Consider the following 7,876-nt stretch of genomic DNA (forward strand, 5'->3'; position numbering starts at 1 on the left):
TAAGCTGAGTTGTATATTCTCTATGGACGGATGTTGACATGCATGCGTGTACCTTCATTTTCCACACAATATCCATAATAAGTTATTTGGTGAAGTACTACTTATTTTTTTTTTCCAAAAGAAAAATAAATATAGAGAATATGTGGATAGTGGCATAGTGCGTTAGTGTTATAGACCGAACTGAAATGAAAAGTGTATATAACTTGCTTAAAAATGAAATAATATAATATAATGTTATGTTTCATTTTGTTTGTATTTAAACATTTTATATAATTGAATGAATTTTTCTTAAATTTTACACACTACACATAATATTTAAATGTAGCTTAAGACACCAACCCTTTAATTTCCCACGTCGCTACTCTATACTGCTAAAGTTACGAAAGAAATTGTTATTAATCGTTGTTGACTATTTTATGGTAAAGTTTATAACGTTACTTGGAGCTTACTTAAGGCTTTAAGCTTACTTAACGTTATGGTAAATAAAAAAAAATTTATCTACAAAAATAGGTAAATAAAAAATATAGGTAAAAGACACTCCCAATATTCCGCACAAAGCAGAATCGTAGTTGGGGGTTTTCTTTTTCCTGAAATATGCGGACAAATTATACCCTTTCTCCCCCGGAAGGAGTAAAGAGAGATGCGCGCAGTCAAGAAACCCCCCAATTGATACCTGCGTCCAGTATGGATCGAATTCCAAACCTTCTGCCCCACATACAAATGATCTATCCATTGAACTACAAGCACTTTTGGTAAAAATAAATAGATACCGTTTGAAATAAATAAAATAGAAAACATAGTTTATATGAAAAGCTTAAAGTCAAGTATTTAGACTCATTAAATTAATTAGGTAAAAGCAATTAGGGCTAAGGGTTCATAAGCTCGTTTTTCCAAAATGTATATATGCAGAATGCAACTTGAAATGAACCATTTTCTATTTGTATATAGGATAATAATTAGTCTATTTTTTGTTGCTAACCCCATTAAAAGTGGAAGTGAATCTCTTCAATAGTTAGTATCATGTATTGGTTTAAAATATTGTGCCTAGTATCAAACCATCTAGTGTAGGTTTCATCTTATTACTCTTACTATGACATACACACTAGAAGAGAGTAGTGTGTCGGTGTGTACAGGGATTACATAATTAAGGCTTGGATCATTGGATGACGTGAAGAAAGGGTGCCTAAAGATTGTTGTATTGAACGAGATAAGGGGTGCCTTGAATGAGGCACATAGTCGATGTTAGTGACAACTGCTCATTCAAACAGCTAGGTGCATATAGGGCCAATTTTAGGATTTTTATTTTGCTAAAAACTTGATTCGCACTATTGTACTATTGCTAAGATCATTCTAGTGATTTAGTGTGCTATTTAAAGATCCTAAGTCAGGTTTAGAAATAGAAAGAAGATAATACAAAGGGAGAAATTAAAATATGAGAAAACTTGAGTGTCCTCTTGTTAGATGAATGATTTCTTTCAAAGATGGAAACTTTAAGCTTGAGTGTGTGTTCAAACATTTGTGAGCTTCATTTCATTATTGTATCATTGAATGTTTAATTAAATATAATCCATATTAAGGGGGTGTGTAATGGACTGTTCTTTTCTAAATATAGGTTTAATATAATACAATAGTAAGTAATGCTAAAGCGGAAGTCTATCGAGCCGTGATTATTGCGAAAAACAAATAAAATAAAACAGTATTTTCAAAAAAAACAAAGAAAAGTTATATCATTAAAATATAATTTTATATATTACATCTTTCTTTAATACAAAATTATCGTTATTACATACCCATTATATAAATTACATACATACTATATACTAGTATCACATAGACAATACAATAGCTTCTTAATAACCTAATGTAAAGTCACTTGCAGTATCTGCTCCCATTATAAGGGAACAACCGATGATCAGCTAATAAGCCAAGTATGAAAACTTGACAGCATAATACAAGTATACAAATATGTGCATTTCAATAAGTAATATGTAAAAGGGTTTATGTAATATAGAGGATTCATTTTTCTGTGTTAATCTTATATATATATAACTTCTGGTTCTTCTACTTGAGTACCAAGGCGTGATTTACTAACACTTCTGCTTGAGTTTTAGGGCGTGGAATTCAATTACTTATTTAATGAATGCAACACATATGATCTTTGTTTGATATATGTAAGGACTTGTTAGGGTGAGGTAAACCAAAGCCCCTAACTTAATAGGAGTCGTCACTCCTCTAGTACAATGTTGCTCGAGGCACAGGTCAGGTTAAATAACCTTACTGTGTTCGCCGTATTTTATGTGCCGGAAAACACGTCCCACGTCATGCCGGAAGCATGGTTCGGCATTTCCTTACTATCAAGCCTTTTTATTATCATGTTACTGTTTTCATATAAATGCAACATTACAATAACATATAATAGAAATAAATTTATAACAACTTACATATAAATAATCATTTATTATTAAACTAAATCAAAACTTAAATGGGTCTTTAGTATTTATTTATAGATAAATTTTCAATTAGCTTTACTAATTTCTTAATAATCAATTTGTTAAATGTCTATTTATTATAAATGATAAAATAAATAGTTCCATCATAAATAAATACTAAAAATGTCTTAAAAAGGACATATTCGATTTATTATAGATCCTACCCCATTTATCCAAATTTTTAGAAAATAAAATTTTTTTTTTAATTAATTTCTTAATAGCTTTGTTTTAGATTTAGTACATGAATAATTAATTTCCTTAAGATTAAAATCTAAACAAAATATTTTAAAAAATTAACTTATTATTAAATAGTTGATTTATATTTTTATTCACCAAAATAAAAATAATTTTGATTATTGTTTTCACTTTTCTTTCTTTTCGCCTTATATTATTTAGATTATTAATTTATTTCTTTAAAATTTAAATATCATAAAATTTCACAAAAATTATTTAAATGAAAATAAAATGCAGTAACAATAAAATAAATTATTTTTTTTCCAAAATTATATATTTTTAACCCAATTTATGAATTCCCTTATTTTATGCGTTTTTTACAAAAATTAACAATAATATTTATACTCAACTATAATCATGAAATTAATACAAAATTTATATCTCATTTATATATATATATATATATATGTGTGTGTGTGTGTGTATATATGTATATATATGTATATATATGTATATATATATATATATATATATGTATATATATATATATATATGTATATATATATATATATATATAAGTGTATATATATATATATATATATAAGTGTATATATATATATATATATATATATATATATATATATATATATATATATATATATATATATATATATATATATATATATATATATATATATATATATATATACACTTATATATATATATATATATATATATATATATATATGTACAGAAAAATTTTCGTTTAAAAATATTAATATTTACTATTTTAATTAAAATTATTTCAGATTATGCGGTTTTTGGAAATTAAAATGAATAAATCATATAAATTAAATTACAATGAATTAATTCACCAAAATTTACAGAAAATTTAATTTATATAATATAAACACATAGAAAATTTATGGGCATAATTTTATGTAAATAAATATATGTAAGAATTCATACCTTTAATAATTTCACTATTAATCGGTTTTCTTATTTGTAAAATTTCTAGCCACAAAATTAGCTTCCTCCCCTTGAATTTCTATAATTAATACTAAATACAGGGAATTTTTTTGAAAATTTTTAGAAAATTTTGTAGGAATTTTAGAGATTTCTTGTTTTTTTTAGGAATTAATTTAGGATTTAATTTCTTCTTCTTTTTTTTTTCTTCCCTTCTCCCACGTTGCTTTGGAGTATATATAGGCTAAAGATTGTAAAATTTATCTATTATTTTAATTTTTCTTCATGGGCAAGTAATTAGGAGATAAGGCAAAAAAATTGAAAATCATGCAACCTAGTCTACTTTGCCGCCAACTCCAAGATATATTTTTTATTTTGTTTTTTATTATTATTATTATTATATTATTATTATTATTATTATTATTATTATTATTATTATTATTATTATTATTATTATTATTTTATGATAAAATAATATAGCAAATAAAAAGATTAAGTTATCATAGGTAATTTAGCTAGACTTAATATTTAAAATACCATATAATTATTCAACCAAAGGAGAGAAAAAAAGCATGAAATTACCAAAAATAATAAAAAAAAAATTTATAATATAAACTTAATATTTTATTTGAAGATAAATAAATTATATATTTAAAAAAAAATCAAGAACTTAAGAACTTAAGAATTGGTGAGGTCCTTATAGCTTTCATTTCATAAATACTCTTATCTGGAATCAAAAACGAGTAAAATAGTGGAGTTATCAATCGATAGAAAATAGAGGGTGAACTAAATAAAACTATTATAAGAATCTAATAACATGTACAATTTATGTAAATAGTATACGTACTCTAATAAAAAATTAAAATTTAGTGATATTAATATTTTTCTTTTCATCCTTACAATATTGAATTTGATTCTTATTATTTCTAAAAAAGATTCAACTCCTCTAACTATATGTTAAAAATATTTTCAATTTATTTTTATTTTTTATTGAAGTTTGTACACTATTAACAAATTTAATAATGAAACACATGTTTTTCACGGGATTAAAAATTACTTTACTCTTAATTGGCGTAATTGAAAAGCTTAAAGTCAAGTATTTTGACTTCATTAATTGACTAGCTTCATGCAATTTCTGCCAAGGGTTCTTAATCTATATTTTCTCTAACATGTATATGAATGTGACATAAATAAATAAGTTTGCATTTTCTACATGAAAAATCTTTTTCTATTATAGGATAGGTCGAGGAAATAAACAAAATTAGGTGATAATTAAATTTAGATTTTTTTTTCTAAAAAACAATACATTATTTTTAACTGAGAAAAAATTCGATTCTTTATGCATAGGATATTAACCGTCAATATCTTATCTTAATTATAAGTATATCTTGTCACTTTTCTTTGTCAACATCAGTTGGTCATCTATTCTTTGAATCAAATCAATTTGATTTAAGATGTTTAGTTGAGTATTAATTCAATTAGTACATATATATACATGTGAAATTGTAGTGTGTTTGGTCCAAAATATAGGAGATAAGAAAAGAAGATTAAGATGATAACTCAATTTCTCTCTTTAATCAAATCATTTTCTATATCTTGCTTTCTATTATCACAAATTAAAGCCAACATTCACTACAAAAAATGAAAGCAATCTTCCGACTAGCATAAACAGTCGGAATTTAATCGGTATAGAGCTATACCGATTAAATTCTGACTAACTCTATTTAGTCGGCTCAGAATGATCGGAGATTGTAGTTGGTCGGTATAGTAGTCGAAATTTCTACTTAAAAAGCTAGTGGTAGGAAGTTAATCAGAATTACGACCAAACAAGCTGGTAGGCATTTTGTCGGAAATTTCCGACTAAACACCTACTACGTATCAATTGCTATATTCCGACAAGAATTTGGTCGGAATATAAGAAAATCAAAGTTCTCTTTATTTTTCAGAAAATTGGATATTAAAATATTCATTTAATTTGCCGACTAACTTCCGACGAATAAATGGTAGGAATTTAGTCGAAAAAGTCAAACCTCAAAATTGACTTGATCTTTCTAGAAAAAGGTAGCTGTGGATTCCGACTAAATTTGTAATAACCTAGATTTAAGTTGAAAAGGGATTGATAGACTACTTATATAAACAAGATGCATCTTCTTTTCTAGGGAGCCCATTTGCTAAGAACTCCACAGTTAAGCGTGCTTGGTGGGGAGCAATCTTAGGATGGGTGACCTCCTAGGAAGTTTTCCCGGGTGCGCACGAGTGAGGCCAAAGTGCGCTGGAAAGACTTGTGTTGGTCTGTGGGACTAGTCTGCAGTCTCCATGAGTAGTCGCCAGCGGTCCGAGGGGCCGGGGTGTTACAAAATTGCTACTAAATATTAGTCAGCAAATGGTTGAAAAAGTCAAACATGAATTTTACTGTATTCAACCAAGTAAAGGCGGCTAGTTTTTCCGACTAAATTCCTACTATTTATTAGTCGGAAAATAGTTGGAAAATATTATTATTAAAATAATTAATCTGGTCAAATGCGGTCAATGATTAACCACATTTGACCAGAATTATTAATTTATCGATAAAATAAATTATCGATCAAACAAAAAAATAAAACGATAAAAATAAGCTCGAATACGAACAAAAATAAATTTATATACAAATTAACAAAACATAAAAGTATCTGCCAAATAAATTATACAATTTCAAATTGTTCCGAACTCAATTCAACTTTAAGAAACTTAAAAACAATGGTCTAGGATGGTGGAGGCGGAGGAGGTTGTTGAAAAGTCGGGTTCTGCTGGAACAGTGTGCGCCCAAAGGATATCAAATGGTTCATCTCTTCCCTCGTTTTGCGTTGCTCCTTCACAGAATCACAAGGGTCATATGTTGTTCCCTGGAAATGGCATTGTTGAGGCGATTATTTATTTGATTTAAGATTTCCTGAAGATGATCCGACCTCTCATTAACCATTTGGGCCGGAGAAGGAGCGGCTTGGTGTTGGGATTGCGACGTCACAAACTCAGCATAATAATACTGTGCCACGTCACCAACATCAAAGACAGCCTTAGAGAGCTTCTTCTTCCTTGGCGTCTGTGATTCGATGGTTTTAATGGCCTGAAAATAGGCGTCGTTCAAACGCTCGACAGGCACATCTACGGGGAGAGGTGCAATGAGGCGCTTGTATTCATCCTACAAATCGAATTTATAAACTTTTAAACAATGGATTTGTAAAACTTTCGGTAGAGTTTCCTCTGTAAATTAAGAAAAACCAAAACTTAAGTAACCCATGAAATATAAACCAATATGGACATACTATGTATCTAATTCGAAAACAGCTAAAAATCCAGCATTTCCTCAACATCAACCATCAGCTATTCTACAGAATGTTCTAAAATACATGTATATATAATATAATCTACAACAGCTAACCTACCAAAAGCTAATCTAATTTTTTATGTTAACCAAATATGTTAACAAAAGATAAGGTAGAAAAGAAGTTAAACTTACACTTATAGCTTCACACTTCTCGTTGACCCACTGCAAGCCATCACTGGCTCGCACTTTATGAGTGTGAAGAAATAACTCATAAGAAGAAGACGTCCTTTGTTGCACTTACTCCTGAAATTAATTTAATGAATGGGTATTGAATATAAAAATATATATATATATATATATATATATATATATATATATATATATATATATATATATATATATATATATATATATATATATATATATTAGTCTATTATTTTTCTCCCACTCCCTATACACTAAGGGAGTAATAGAACGATCCCAAGACCATTTTTTTGAAGCGACAAGATCAATTAGTCTATTTATAAAAATTTACAATGAAGTCAAATAGATAAATGAGGAAGTAATTATCCTTACTTGAAACTGTTGCCAGTAGAACTCGATTGTTTGTCTGTCTAGGTGTCTTCATGCCCATCCATTAGGATCTTGGTAAGCTTTAAAGGACAACCTACAGATGGAGGTGACTAATTGGTTGCCACCGTCTCTGGCAAACTTTCAAAAATCAACAAGTTTTAATTACTTTATTGACTAAATATAACTATCAAAAAGCAACAAATAATAAAATGTACCCAGAATTATCAGGCATCCATGGGAGGGGTGGTCTTGGGTGCTCCACCGCAGGGGAAGAGTCTTGGCGCGGCGGTCCCTGTGGAGTGGCAGGCTCCGGTGTCCTACATGGACGTCGCGAACCACGCGACGTCACCGGAGAGGGAGTGACCTCCTC

Source organism: Amaranthus tricolor, chromosome 13 (assembly GCF_026212465.1).
Source record: "Amaranthus tricolor cultivar Red isolate AtriRed21 chromosome 13, ASM2621246v1, whole genome shotgun sequence".
NCBI classification, from domain to species: Eukaryota; Viridiplantae; Streptophyta; class Magnoliopsida; order Caryophyllales; family Amaranthaceae; genus Amaranthus; species Amaranthus tricolor.